At 37.0% G+C, this 15086-nt stretch overlaps 1 long non-coding RNA gene across 1 annotated transcript; it reads right to left on the bottom strand.

Annotated features, from left to right (window-relative positions):
• Positions 1 to 3022: 3022 nt before the first annotated feature.
• Positions 3023 to 15086, bottom strand: LOC140922824 (uncharacterized). The gene is made up of 4 exons (XR_012164111.1): positions 14955 to 15086; positions 13461 to 13567; positions 6002 to 6108; positions 3023 to 5140 (listed from the first exon to the last, which is right to left on the bottom strand). It is a non-coding gene; the product is annotated as an uncharacterized lncRNA (long non-coding RNA).

Raw genomic sequence — 15086 nt, 5'->3', positions numbered from 1 at the left:
TTATCAGCGTTTCTCTATATATCTCTAGAACGGCTTGACAGAATTGTTTTTAAACCTCATCAAATAATCTTCATGATGTGCATAATAATGTCCGAAACTTTCATTAAGATGGATTCACTGTAACACCTTGAAATTTCAAGGCAAACGTAGCCTACAAACCGGCCACAAATCTGCGTTAGCACAACATTCATCGTTTTGATTAATTTTTCCAAATTAATGCGGATCATGCATACCTCCATGACTAGTACATTTTAGTTTGAACTTTGTTGCAACTTTTGAATGTAAAACATTGACAATATTCGCACTAAGGGGAATGAAAATATCGGTATGGTCTCCGAAAAACTGTACTGAAACACCTCAAGGTCTTTCTCAAACACGCACCAACACTCGTATTTTCAGATTAAAGCACTATCTGGTTTAAATCAAGGGAGAGAGAGAGCTAAGTTCTGCTTTTGATAAACCCTTAGTAAATCTTTTTGGTAAAAATCATACTTATCTTTGTCAAGCAGTTTGCATTTCGACGCAAAGTAAGCCACAAACAAGTGTTTTTCAGAAAGGAATCGACCAAACATGAAATAAAGTGGTGCAGTCTTCCTTGAAGTGGCTCTTGGGGTCGTCACGCAGAGACAAACGCCTTGCGTGACTATCTCAAGGACAACTGCAAACAAGACTACGATTCTAAAGCAAACTGGAAATAAAAAGGATTCATAACGCACTCCTTTGTGGCGCATTTTGCGATATAAACAAATCATTGACAAAGTTAGTCTCAAATTAGACACTAAGCGTTTTCCAAGACCTTTTTCTTGATACTGTGAACTTCTTTTAGTTCCCAAGTGATGAAAATGCCAATTCTCCTTTCCCATTCCCACAGTTCATTTATAAAAGTGAAGAGATTTCTCGCGTGCCAAACCAATACCCTAAATTGTCGTTTTCTTCTTCTAACCACCCTTCCAGCTTCAAAACGTATTGGTTGACTAAAAACGATTCCATAGTTCAAAGCGCCAAAAACTAGTATTCCCCTTGCAATTTAGGCAATTTAAGGTAGATTTGAGATTCGTCAAAAAGTTCACAGTAATTAAACCAAGAAATAAACTAGCACAGACATGCGATCCACCAAGACTATACAGTCGAGACAAGTCATTCATTCAGTTAGTAAATAAAGTCAAAGTCAATAAAGCACTAAGTTGTTCAGTCAATACGTCAATATACCAGTTGAGCAGTAAATAAGAAGATATATCAGTATATCATGTAGTCAGCAAGTAACGAGGTAAATTGTTCAACTAGTCAGGAAAACAAGCCGCCCTAGACTATAAAAATATTGATTTTCAACAGTGGCCATATTGAGATTTTTTCAAAGGAGTTAACCCATGATTTTGGTCCAAAATTGAAAATTTCATCTTCGTATGTTTTTGGACAAACGGGCCTTGAAATACTGTTTGATGACCATTGAGGTACAAAACAAGCCCCGCCTAGACTATAAAAATTTGGATATCACAAAGTTGCCATACTGAGATTTTTTACCTAGGGGTTAACCCAAGATTTTGGTCAAGAATTGCAAATTTCCTCTTTGTTTGTTTGTTTGAATTTTTTTTGGCAAAATAGTCTAGAAATAATGTCTGATAATCATTTCGTTAAAAATCAACCCCTCAGCAAATCGAAGTGCTAGCAATTTAACGATTAATAAGTCGTTTTCTCTTGCAAGAAATCATTCAGCTTGTATACATTTTGGTCGACAGTCAGTCAGTCAGTCAGTCAGTCAGCCAGTTAGTCAGCCAGTCAGTCAATTAGTCAGTCATTCAGTCAGTTAGTAAGTCAGCCAGTCAGACATTCAGCCAGTCGGTCAGTCAGTCAGTCAGTCAGCAAGTCAATCAGTCAACAAGCCAGTCAGTTAGTCAGTCAGTCAATCAGGCAGTCAATCAGCCAGCCAGTCAGTCATCAGCCAGTTGGCCAGTCAATCATTCAGCCAGCCAGTCTGTCTGTCAGTCCGGTAGTCAGTCAGTAAGTCAGTCAGCCAGTCAGTAAGTCAAAGATTTTGGTCAAAAATTGCAAATTTCCTTTTCGTTCGTTTTAGAAAAAAGTAGGCCTTGAAGTAGCGTTTGACAATTAGCTAGTTAGAAAACAAGTCGTCCTACAATATAAAATATTGATTTTAAACAGTGGCCATATTGGATTTTCTCAAAGGGGTCAACCCATGATTTTGGTCAAAAAATGAAAATTTTATATTTGTATGTTTTTGGACAAATGAGCCTTGAAATATTGTTTGATGATCATTGAGGTAGAAAACAAGCCCTCCTAGACTATAAAAATTTGGATATTACAAGCTGCCATACTGAGATTTTTACGCAGGGGTTAACCAAAGATTTTGGTCAAAAATTGCAAATTTCCTCGTTGTTTTGTTTTGCCAAAATAAGTCTAGAAATAATGTCTCAGCCAATCAAAGGTGATGGCAATTTAACGATTACGATTACTAAGTTGTTTTTTCATGCAACAAATCATTAAGCCTGTATGAATTTTTGTCCACAGTCAGTCAGCCAGTCAGCTATGCAGTTAGTCAGTCAGTCAGCAAGTCAGTCAGTTAGTCAGTCAATCAGTCAGTCAGTCAGCCAGTCAGTTAGTCAGCAAGTCAATGATTTTGGTCAAAAATTGCAAATGTCCTTTTTATTTGTTTTAGGAAAAAAATAGGCCTTGAGGTATTGTTTGATTATCTAGTTAGAAAACAAGTCGTCCTAGACTATAAACATATTGATTTTAAACAGTGGCCATATCGTTTTTTCTCAAACGGGTCAACCCACGATTTTGGTCGAAAAATGGGAATTTCATCTTTGTATGTTTTTGGACGAATGGACCTTGAAATATTGTTTGACGATCATTGAGGTAGAAAACACGCCCTCCTAGACTATAAAATGTTGGATATTACAAAGTTGCCATGCTGAGATTTTTACATAGGGGTTAACCCAAGATTTTGGTCAAAAATTGCAAATTTCTTTTTCGTTTGCTTTTTTGGGGGGGGGGTCGGGGGGTGGGGGGGGGGCAAAATAAGTCTAGAAATAAAGTCTGATAATCATCTAGTTAAAAATCAAGCCCTCAGCCAATTTAACGATTAATAAGTCGTTCTTTCTTGCAACAAATCACTCAGCCTGTATAATTTTTTGTGCAAAGTCAGTCAGCGAGTCAGCTATGCGGTCAGTCAACCAGTCAGTCAGTCAGTCACTTAGTTAGTCAGTCAGCCAGTCAGCTAGTCGGTCAGTAAGCCAGTCGGTCAGTCAGCCAGTTAGTCAGTTCGTTAGTCAGCCAGTCGGTCAGACAATCAGTCAGTCAGTCAGCAAGTCAGTTAATCAGCCAGACAGTAAGCCAGTCAGGCAGTATGTTAGTCTGTGAGGCAGCTAACAAGTCAATCAGTTAGTGATGCTGGCTGTATAAGCCACAATATAGATTGCATGTCTGATCTAAACAACAGTCAGTTTTACATCTCTTCATCTTCCATGTGAAAATCTTGACAACTTTGAACAAAGTTCTAACCATATTGCCAACAAAATTTAAAATTTGTTATGGTTTTCAAATTTTAAATTTTACAAAATATTATAAATGAGATTTTAGTGATCAGCCCATTTTAAAATTTTTACAAAGTTGTTGTTTCATAAAGTGCTAAGTTCAACCATTCTTTTTGCTGACTTTTTTTTGAGTTGTTGAGCTGAGGTTGCCACTTTGAGTTGCATATTTTCTTTTCATCAACAATTAAAACTTAATTCATTGCTTTCTGTTGTCAACCTTTTCCTTAAACTTTCTAGGTACAATTGTAGTATACATAAGGTTCTTTGAACCAGAAATTGACTTGGATTAATGGTAATATGAAACTTCAATGCGTATTAATGTAAGCGTCCAGTACAATGCATGCATTATTTATCTTCACATTGGAAAAAAATAATGCTAGGTTATTTCTCATTTTTAAGCCAAATTTTCCCTCGTTTTCCTTCACTTTTCCACATGTTTATTGACACAATGATTTTGAGCTTTAATCAAAGTTTTCAATATCATTGGTTCACTGACAATATGGCAGTTGTAAATTTTTGCAATGACTTTGCAAGCGCAAAAATTGGTACATGAAAATGATGTAAAACTGCATTTTAACTATAGCAGAACTTAGCTAATATCTATAACATAGCTGTGGCAAAACAGCTGATCAAAAGCAAATCAATACTTATCCAGGAGTAAAATCAAAAATCTATTAGGCATGATTAATTATCAAGCCAAACGTTTTAAACTGAGTGGTTCTTTGCACAATAGGATTATAAAATTGAATTTTTACATGCATTTTCATAAAATAAGACGAAGGCTGTGATAATTTCAAAAGCCAGTCAGAAAATCAATGTGAAACCGGTACATGTAACCTGCTCTAGTGCTTCATTGAAACTCTCAAGATAAGTTTCAAGTGGTGTGAACACATAAAAGTGTTTTGGACAGTAAATGTTTTCCTTCATTTTCTGCAGACAGTGACTTTGATTGCCTTTTGAGCTTCAAATACAGACTGTTTTTCCTGAAAAAGTTAGGGTCAAGTGAAGTTTTCCAACTACAATGCACTAAGCCAGATGCTCTGAAAATAGACATTGATTCAACTCACTTTTTTAACTTCAATTCTTTGAAGTGTTCCCAATTCTGTTCAAAATCAAAACCAACATTTCTGCACAACAGCAACTAAAGTAATTTTGTCCTCAACTATATACGAGGCATCAGCTGTTGATAATTTTGCCTTGTCTGTTTTACTTACTAATTTCTGGAGTTGAACAATTGTACTAAAAAACCTCATAGCACAAAAAACCCTGCACAAGAAATCTCCACATGCCTTGTATCATGTGAATGTTGTAGAGAACTACTGGGTGACCGCAAACCAACCAACCCCTTAAAGATGCACTTTACTGTTAACTCCTTTAAAGTGCATTTTAATCCACTTTTAATTTTGTATCCTGGATAAGATTAATAATTGTCTTTTGAACAAGCAAGCCACATATTGTTTATCTGGTTCACTCAAGAGTAGGATTTCAAAGCAATCTATACAGCACTTACGGTACTTAAGATAACCTCTAAAGCTTAAAACAAAAGTTGAAGACTTGATCCAGTCTGTTTGTGGCATAGTGCATCTGATCTGGATAAGAAAAATATGAGCCTACATGAGCAACAGGTTAAACCAACTAAGTCAAGTTACAATCATTAAGATTACAATAATAAATTATTCTGTTTTTTCAGTTCATTTATTTTCTAAGAACCATTAAAGTTAAGTGGCTTGAATAATATAGAGAAAATTTAAGGACCTTCTTTCTCCTGGACAAAACAAAAGTGCTGTCCAATAGAGCGTTTTCACACGACGTCACGGCGGCCATATTAGTGTCCCAAACCAATTCTGTGGGAGTTGATCTCTTTTCTTATACAAACGCTTTCTTTTGTTCCAATAAATTTGCATAGATGCTGGCCAAGTGAGCGAAAACACTCTATAGTTTGGCTCAGTAGAGCAACTCACCAGGCTAGCATGTTTGCAAGACTGCAAGACTACTTCAGGCTAGTAAACTTAAACAACATCTTGACAAAAGGGTAAGCAATTTTTCAAATTTTCATCTCACCCTGCCCAATCAAAGCTGTTATTTCAAGGGTTGAATAAAATCTCGGAATCTAATGGGCAAGAGCAGCTTGAATTACACAATGTCTTATAAACATTTTTCACCAAATAAATAAGTTGGCTCCTCAAGCCTGTTTGTAATAGATTGCAGCTGTGGTAATAAAAATTAATAACTTATAATAATAATAATAATAACTTTACTCATTGAGGTTACCCACATCACATTCAGAGACTGGTAAATTTGAGGAAGACGAGTAATGTATGGTACATGTAAAACTGTCCAATTTAACTGACAGTCACCCCTAGTCAAAATGACAACCAATTTACTACATGATTAAGTTACACTCTACTTTGGCCTTTTAGTAGTAGAACAAATGAGGGTCACAAACCAACCTATGAACTTATGATCTCTATCCTGTGGCAATAATGTCCTTTAGTTTGCACAGCTGCCTCCACCATTAGAGCCACTTATGAACATGCATCTGAAGATCTGTTCCAGCCTGTTCAAAACAAATTGCCACATTAATTTTAATATCAAAAGATTTTGCCTGAATAAGGGTTGTGGAACAACAATGGGGTGAAATACATAATTCCTGGAGAACAACTTGCTTTTAGGGAAAAAACTCCAGCTGTTCCTCAGATCAGGGCTGTTAATAAGGGCGGGAGGCCGAGGATTTTCCCCAGCTTCTAAAGGGCATAACTAAGGGTTTTCAATAAGAGCTGGCAGCCAGCGAAATTCGCTGGCTATTTCATGTGAGCTCGCCACCTACTTTTCATTGGAAATTACTCCATTTTTTTTTATTTTTTTTTTTACAAATAACATGATTTAAAGGTCAAATGAACCAAAAATTTGACATTTTTTATTTTAGTTCAATTCTAGTGAAATATATTTAATATGAACTGAATAAACATACTATGAAGTTTCAGCTCAATTATTGAAGCAAGCATCTCAGAGATATTCGCAATTAAAAATTGTTATTTTTTGGCCCTTATCTTCATAGAGCGGTCGGAAAAATTGTCGGTAAAAACAGCTTGTGACGTCAATGTTGGTCAGGTGAAAAAAAGCAGGAAATTCAAAACAGTGTTTTTTGAGTCGACTTGGTGCAGGAATTGTGGTGGTTTGTGCGGCCATAAACCTAGAAAGAACAAGCAATTTGTCTTCAAAAGTTGCAAGCTGTGGTTATAACCTTATTATTTAATTTTCTCGAAGAATACATCATACTAAAATGGACTTTAACAACGGCATTAATTTCCTTGCCCTGTACTGGAAATGTGGGTGCGTAGGTCCGACTTTTTTCTAGATGTATTCACAAAATGTGTTCATATAAGGAAGTTTCTGGATATATGAGGTCCGGTGCTCCACTGTGGACACAAAAACAAAATATCTTTGTATAGTGATTTGCCCAAAGAAATTCACGCTTGCCCACAATGTGTTTGAAGTCATTGAACTTTGTCGCACTCGAGCTGATATACTTTAAAACCCATGCTTGATCTGACACTTGTGCTTTGCAGAACACTAAAATGTAAACAAAATCCTCAATGTAGAAGTTTTGACGTTGATAAGTGGGCAGAAAAAGAGTTCATCTTTATCTACTAAAATCTTCCCCAAAATTGGTTTCAAAGCAACTACAGTTTTTTAAACTTGATCGTTTTGAGCAGATAAAGTTTGCTTTGGGTTAGGGTTAAAAACCAAGTAAGATTTCCTTCAAACAAAAACTTTTCTCCAGTTATGTATATGATTTAATTACCGACTGAGGTCACTCTAAGGACCATAGACGCCACTTTAAGCTCGCAAAGAGAGGCAACAAGCAAACAACAATTCCATCATGCATAAAATTCAGCTTAAAGTGAACTATAAAAAGCTTCAATAAGGTTGCAAAACAACAAATTTCCATTCAAAAAACATAAGGCTTAAGGCTCTTATGCCCGCTGACAATGAAGAAGTAAATTTTCTGTGCGAAATAACCTACCTAAAGATCTTAAAAGCAAAAGATCAGTTGCAAGCCATGATTCACCATTTAGCTATTTTTAAAAACTGGTCCATGCGAGGGTCTTCATTCAAGCAAATTAAACTCAGCAAATTGAATGATTAGAAAGTACAGAAAACTGCACATAAGGGTTTGTTTTGCTTGCTTCAGTCAAATGCAGCTCCAGCAATTGTTTACGGGCAAAGAATCAATTGTTTTTGAAGTCACTGCTGGCAGTTGTCGTTCTCAGCTACTTTACAGCGAGTGAAAAGGAAAATTTGCGTACAGAAAGAAAACAAAACTACGTAATTAAAAATGAAAAAAGAAAAAAAACTCTGACTATTTTTACTTGAGCAACAGAAAAGTGATGGAAGTAGTCTGTTCTTCTCGAATAAGCTTGCTAGCCTTCTGTAGTTCTGGGGAAGTTTTAAGCGCTCAATTTTGTTCACTTGCAAGTGTTAGCATCACGGTTCTTTGACATAAGACAAGGATAAAGCTGGTTCTGCAAAGGTAAATAAATCTGGGCATGTAAAAAAACTAACCGTAACTACTAATAACAGAATACAAGCGGGTTTTAATTCAGCCTGGCGAAAGAAGGCGAAGCACTGGACACAAAATCAACTCACAAATCGAATGTACAATTATCAGAAAAATACAAACCTGTTTGAAAATGTTCAAAACGTTTTATTCCACCTCAGACTGACAGGATGATCTGTTTTTAATCTAACATTGGTTGTTCTGAATCCAAAGTAATTTTCAAGTGACAAAAAAACAACAACAAAAACAAAAAAAAGCCTTTACAAGGAGCAAACATTTGCACCTCATGTATTTCATTCAGTCTCAGTCAGAACTCTCACAGAACGAGACAAACAAATGCAGACGATAAGGGATGCGCAGAAGCTTGCACAGAATGTTTTTCCGCACTTAAAGACCAACACTGACGTTATGTAGTCACCAGTCTATCACGCGGCCATTTCAGGAACGTTTTCGTGAAGTCTTCAGAAATGCTCGGATTTTGATCTTTTATCTTTCTATAAAGGCTTCGGAAGACAAATCTTTACCCAAATCTCACTTAGGATGTTTCTTTTTAGTGTTTGGTGAAGGTAAAGTGACAAAAGAAAATATTTCAATTTTTTGGTTCGTTTGACCTTTAAGTGGATTGAATATAGAGAAACTGTAGGGGTTTCTTTCCCCAGGGAGAAAGCAAACTGTCCATAATAATAAGGTGTCTGTATTAAGCAGGCGTCTGTAATTAGCAGGCTTTGACTGTATAAAACACAGCTTCTTTGTTTTTAGGGTAATTTTGATTTAACTTAGATGGATTCTCAATTTCATTTGTCTCCTAGCCCTAAGAGAAAAACGAATTAAGTATCAACCTATATTACAAAATTCCACCCTGAAATCAAATTACTACAAGCCAGATGCAACATGTCTGAGACACACTTAGTTCAAGAAAGCACTTTTTAATAATTCAATGTCAGGGAATTTTTAGGAATACAAGGAATTATCCCCCACTTGGCATGACAAAAGTGCTTTGGGCCAGTAGAGCAACACATCGGCTTGCATGTTTACCTTTGATGGGCAAGCAACATTTTGCCAAGGTAAAGTAAGAATTAATTTACTTTTATGTTACAATGTAGCTTAAAAAGGTGGTTGGAGGGCCTGCAAGACTATCCCAGGCTAGTAAACTTCAACAACATCTTGACAAAAGGGTATACTATATAAGCAATTTTTAAAATTTTCATCTCACCTTGCTCAATCAAATTTCCTATTTTAAGGGTTGAATCATCCTCGGAGACCCAGGGGCAGTTAGTCGGGTCGATAAAATGTTCGTGGTGAAAGTTTACTGTAAGATCGAGACGAGCCCCTGGGCACTTACTCTTACCGAACCAGTTCCAGAAGCGTTTGAATTGCCTGCTTCTGATTGGCCAGAAAAAAGTTTTTCTGGCCAATCAGCGAAGAGAAGCTGCCGGGTGACTCCGTGTTTTCTTACACGACGTAGTTTTCCTCATCGATCGCCATAGTTGCGTAGCGCGTTCAACGGGGAAAGTTTCTCGACGAAAGTTTCAGAACAAAATGTTAACAACCTGCAAAATTGCAACCTGTAGCACGGCTACAAGAAACAAACACTCTCCGATGAATTTTTAGGGTGGATCTTTCCAAGGTATCGTAATTTTTTATTGCTGATACGATACGCGATGCATGACTTTCACTTTCCACACCTTAATTTGTTCACATTGTCTAGTATACAACACCAAGATTACATTTTAGATGTCCATGTTCGTTGCACGACTTCTGAAACTTTCTGAAACTTTCAGTTTTCTGAAACTACGTCGATTGATCGTGGGAATTGCTAGCTTGCTGCAGTGCACGCACCTTCTTGCTTTCGCGCCAAACTCGATCCCTTACCGTACGTATTTTAAATACAGCCGTTGAGTTTAGTTCGAAATCTCGGTCCGGTTATGTGCTGAATCCTGACTGGTTAAGTGAGGTCGATTTTTGCAGGTTGTGTGGGTTTATTTTTACGAATAAGTGAAGAAAAAAAATAAAGGAGAGTTTGCGAAAATGTGTGAAAGTGGTTGGTGTGAAAGTTTTGGAGGGCAATAAACACGCAGTGTGTGACACGTGTAGGTACAGAGTTGAGAAATCGTGGAAGGGTGGGATGTCTATATAGATATTTTTGTAGTCACTAAAACTTTACAAGAAGTGAATGCTCTTAAGGAAATTCCAGGGAGAAGAGACCAAGCAATAGGGACACTTTCCAAAGATCCAACTTCAGCTCTTGATTTTAAGGACCTGGGTCTCTGGCTTACTAAACCGCATAAGAGAACCTGGGTTAATCTTCACTGTGATTAGAATTATGGCTAATATAATAGAAAGGGATTTTTATTATAAGATACATGTATAAAAGTAATTTCACATAATATGTGGTTTTTTGCCAAACTATGATTGACTTGATGTTTCCCCTTACTGACCCCCCTCAAACACATCCACAGTGCCATTGTTTTAACTCCCTTGGAATTGATGGTACAAGATTGGACTTATTTTGAAAAAATAATGCTGCAATATTAAAAGTTTTCCTTTGGTGCATTTGTTTGATATTTCATAACTTCCCTATCATAATTCTCCTCATCTGACAATAATATTCTTCATTGATAATTATTTTTAAATCTTTAAACACCCTCTTCAGAAAGGTAAAAATCTTCATCGCATGGTCACCATTCCACACAGTGTCTTTAAAATACCAACTACTAACAACTATCAATTATTGTTTCGTGTAGAAGACAATCAGAGAATACAAATTCTAGAATACAGGCAGTGAAGATTTGATTCTTGAAATTCCTGTCACAGATCATTGGATTTTCTTTAAGCAGACTAACAGTCTTTGGCACTGATGTCGCAACATAAGCGGCTTGGAATGATTCTGCTGTTTTCATTACTGTCATCAAAAAAGGAAGGAGTTTTTTCTCTTCTACAGGTTGTACGCTTAATGAAATCTAAAAGAAGAAAGACTTTTAGAATTTTCGAAAACAGTAAGAGACAATTTCAGCACAGTTCCCTTTTTTCCAGAGAGTGTTGGAAAACAGTTTTTGTATGTTATATGTAGGTATACCATATTTACTTGTGTAGAATGTGCACCAGAATATAATGCACACCCCATTTTTCTAAACAGTTTTCAAATAATATACTCAAGCATACTTGTTGGCCACCTAGTAAAACAAACCCTTTGGGACAGGAAGAATCAACAAATTAAAATAAAATAAAATATTACAGCTCCCTAGTATATACATAACTCAAGCAGTATTATAAGTAGACATGTGAACTGCAATAAAAAAGTTTTAAAAAAAATCTCAACAGCTTAAAAATAAAATAATTTAATGTAATGGCATCTGTAGTTCTGTATTATGGGGTGTTTTTCCATTTATAATATGTAAATGTTCAATTGCACTATTATCTTAATTAAGCATTCGCAAGGCTTACTTCATCACCTTTCAATTGTCAATAAATGGTGACAAAAAAATGATAATTCTTGTGAAAAGTCTGTCAGCTTTTAGACATAAGATTACTGAGCATCCTTGAATAAAAGCCAGATCTATTGTTAAGTATAATGAGGGTCCCGAAGGGGGGATATCAATCCCATTGAAACTGTTTAACCCTCAATTCCCATTTTTTACATTTTTTTCCCATTCTCAGTGATAGAATCCCCCTGCCAGAGACTTAAATCCCATTTTTCAGAGCAACAACATCCCATTTTACCCCTTCAGAACTCCCCACAATGAATTCAGTGTAGCAACCTTCCTAGTAAACAAATCAGCATACTTAATTACCAATGAACAGCTGTATGTACCTGCAACAGGATTCTTCTGGTAAAACTCCTTAAAGAACATTGCCCTGAATTTCTTGTCCCCCAGTTAATGATTCCGGGCTTCCATACAACAAAGAAAACGCTCCCTATCCATTCAATATTTCTGATCTCTTGTTTTGCTTTCCCCTAAGAAAGCGGCCTGAATTCCTAGTGACCTCGAGTACTTAACCTGGTCCACAACAATTGACATGAGATGTGAAATCACTATGACCAGTGGATTACTAGGGAATTCATAACCTTTAGCATCTAACGATTTTTAAACCCCCTAGCTTATAGGCAACATTTGGAAGGTTAGACTCTTCTATAAACTGCCCAAAAACATCTCTTCTTTCCACAATCTTCTCAATAATAAATCTTTGCTTCGCTTTGAACTGTACCACTGTACCACAGGAAACAAGACTAAAGTTAACACTACTATCAACTTCGACAGAATTCGTACGGTCAACTGCTGTAAGCTTTTAACCTTAAAAGTTTCGAAAGGAGTTTGGAGCGAAAGTAAGAAGAAGGCACTGCACTTAGCCGGCATTTCCCACGATCAATCGACGTAGTTGCGTGGCCCGTGCAATGGACATTTTCACGCTGTAGAAAGTTTCAGAAGTCGTGCAACGAACATGGACATCTAAAATGTAAGCTTGGTGTTGTATACTAGACAATGTGAACAAATTAAGGTGTGGAAAGTGAAAGTCATGCATCGCGTATCGTATCAGCAATAAAAATTACGATACCTTGGAAAGATCCGCCCTAAAAATTCATCGGAGAGTGTTTGTTTCTTGTAGCCGTGCTACAGGTTGCAATTTTGCGGGTTGTGAACATTTTGTTCTGAAACTTTCGTCGAGAAACTTTCCCCGTTGAACGCGCTACGCAATTATGGCGATCGATGAGGAAAACTACGTCGTGTAAGAAAACACGAGAGTCACCCAGCAGCTTCTCTTCGCTGATTGGCCAGAAAATTTTTTTTCTGGCCAATCAGAAGCAGGCAATTCAAACGCTTCTGGAACTGGTTCGGTAAGAGTAAGTGCCCAGGGGCTCGTCTCGATCTTACAGTAAACTTTCACCACGAACATTTTATCGACCTGACTAACTGCCCCTGGGTCTCCGAGGATGGGGTTGAATACAATCTTGGAATCTAATGGGCAAGAGCAGCTTGAATTACACAATGTCTGATAAACCATTTTGGCCAAATAAATAAGTTGGTGTCTCAAGCCATTTTGTAACAGATTGTAGCCATGATAATAAAATTATTTATGATAATAATAAAAATGATAATAATAATAATAATAATAATAATAATAATAATAATAAGATAAGACTAATAACTTCGTTCAATAAGCTTAAGGTTAAACACATCACATCCAGAGACTAGTAAACTTGAGGATGTAGAGAAGTATACATAATCAGAAATGCCCGATTTAAATGGGACTGATCAATAATCAAAGTGACAGCCAATAATTACCGCATGATTGAGTTACATTCTACTTTGCCTTACTAGTAGTAACACCAATGAAGGTCACAAACCAACCTATGAACTTGTGATCTCTTTCCTGGGGCAATGATGTCCTTTAGTTTTCACAGCTGCCTCCATTGTTGGTGCCACTCATGAACATGCATCTGAAGATCTGTCCCACCCTGTTCAAAACAAATTGCAACATTAATTGTAACATTAAAAGGATTTCACCTGAATAAGGGTTGTGGAACAACAGTGGGCTGAAAAACCTTCCTGTAGAACAACCTGCTCTTAAGGTTGATTTCCACTGTCAAGTTTTTAGCTATGCACCTTAACACACAAGATTTTTCATCATGTAAATAAACAGAGGCAAGATAAAACATGACGTTTTGTGAGGTTCTATTTTTACGCTTACATGCAACCTTTCAAGGCATCTACAGTCGAATCCCGATAACTCGAACCTTCAAGAGAAATAGAAAACAGTTCGAGTTATCAGGAGTTGGAGTTATCGAGGGTAAAATTACATAGAAAACGATCTGAAGGGAAATGAAATTTGCTTCAAGTTAGTGGGAGGTTCGAGTTATAGAGGGTTCGAGTTACCGGGAGTCGACTGTATTTTATTTGCGAACCTAAATTTTTTTCACGTATGCACATAAAAATTAAGTGACAGTGGAAATCAACCCTTAGGGGTAAAACCCCACACCAGCTGTACCTCACATTAGGGCTTTCAATAAAGGCCAGAGGCCTGAAATTCACAGGCTATTTCACGTAAACTTGACACCTACTCTTCTTTGGAAATTACTCCAGTTTTTACAAATAACATGATTTACATTTGTAAAACAGATAATGAAACAACCAATGGTTCAAAGCTATTGGCAAGAACAAGTCACAGATGTTATATACCTGCCAACTCTCACGCCTGCGGGTTGAAAACTTCGATGTCACGCTGGCTCACGTTTGCGGGCCAATTTCTCACGCCTGATTGAAAAATGTGAGTTGTTGCCGTCTTGCTTGACACAATTTCCAAAAATATGTTAACTTAGACCCATGTAAGGAACGAAAACCATGAAAAATTGACCATGTCAGTCCAAAATTTTCCGATTTTAGAACTATAGCACTGATGTTATCAAGTAACGTCGGTCTTTGTGGATAAGTATTTCTCGATAACTTCGCCTTTGGCAGACTCCGGACGTCTTCGGAAGACTTCGGACGTCTTCGGAAGACTTCGAACTTCTTCGGGAATCTTCGGAAATGATCATGTCATCTTCAAAAATCCCAGCACTCCGAGGATAAAAATCTCACGCTTATATCTCTGAAAAAGTTGGCAGGTATAATGTTACTCCTCCCAAAACGTTGCCAGCAGCGTGGAGCAAGGAGAAATGGCTGTTATCACAGCCTCTAATTCCCCCGCTACCAATTTCATATACCTAGCAACACAAAATTTCAGCAAAATCCCTGCCTCATTCAGTGACTTCCTGGCCTGTGTCAGCAAACATTTCCAGAACTAAATCTTTTCCTAAAATTCAGTAAGTAACCACTAAAAGTATGAATGAAGGTTTACAAACCAACCTGACAACCTGTGATCTCTTCCCCATGGCGATGATGTCCTTCACTTCAGCTACTACTGTATTGTTGGAGCCACTTTTGAACATCTAAAGTTCTGCACCAACCCTTTTCAAGACAAATCTTTTTGTTCTGTTC

This window comes from Porites lutea, chromosome 13 (assembly GCF_958299795.1).
Source record: "Porites lutea chromosome 13, jaPorLute2.1, whole genome shotgun sequence".
In the NCBI taxonomy this organism is placed as follows: Eukaryota; Metazoa; Cnidaria; class Anthozoa; order Scleractinia; family Poritidae; genus Porites; species Porites lutea.
Note: the sequence above shows the minus strand (reverse complement) of the source record. Positions and strands in the feature narration are given on the sequence as shown.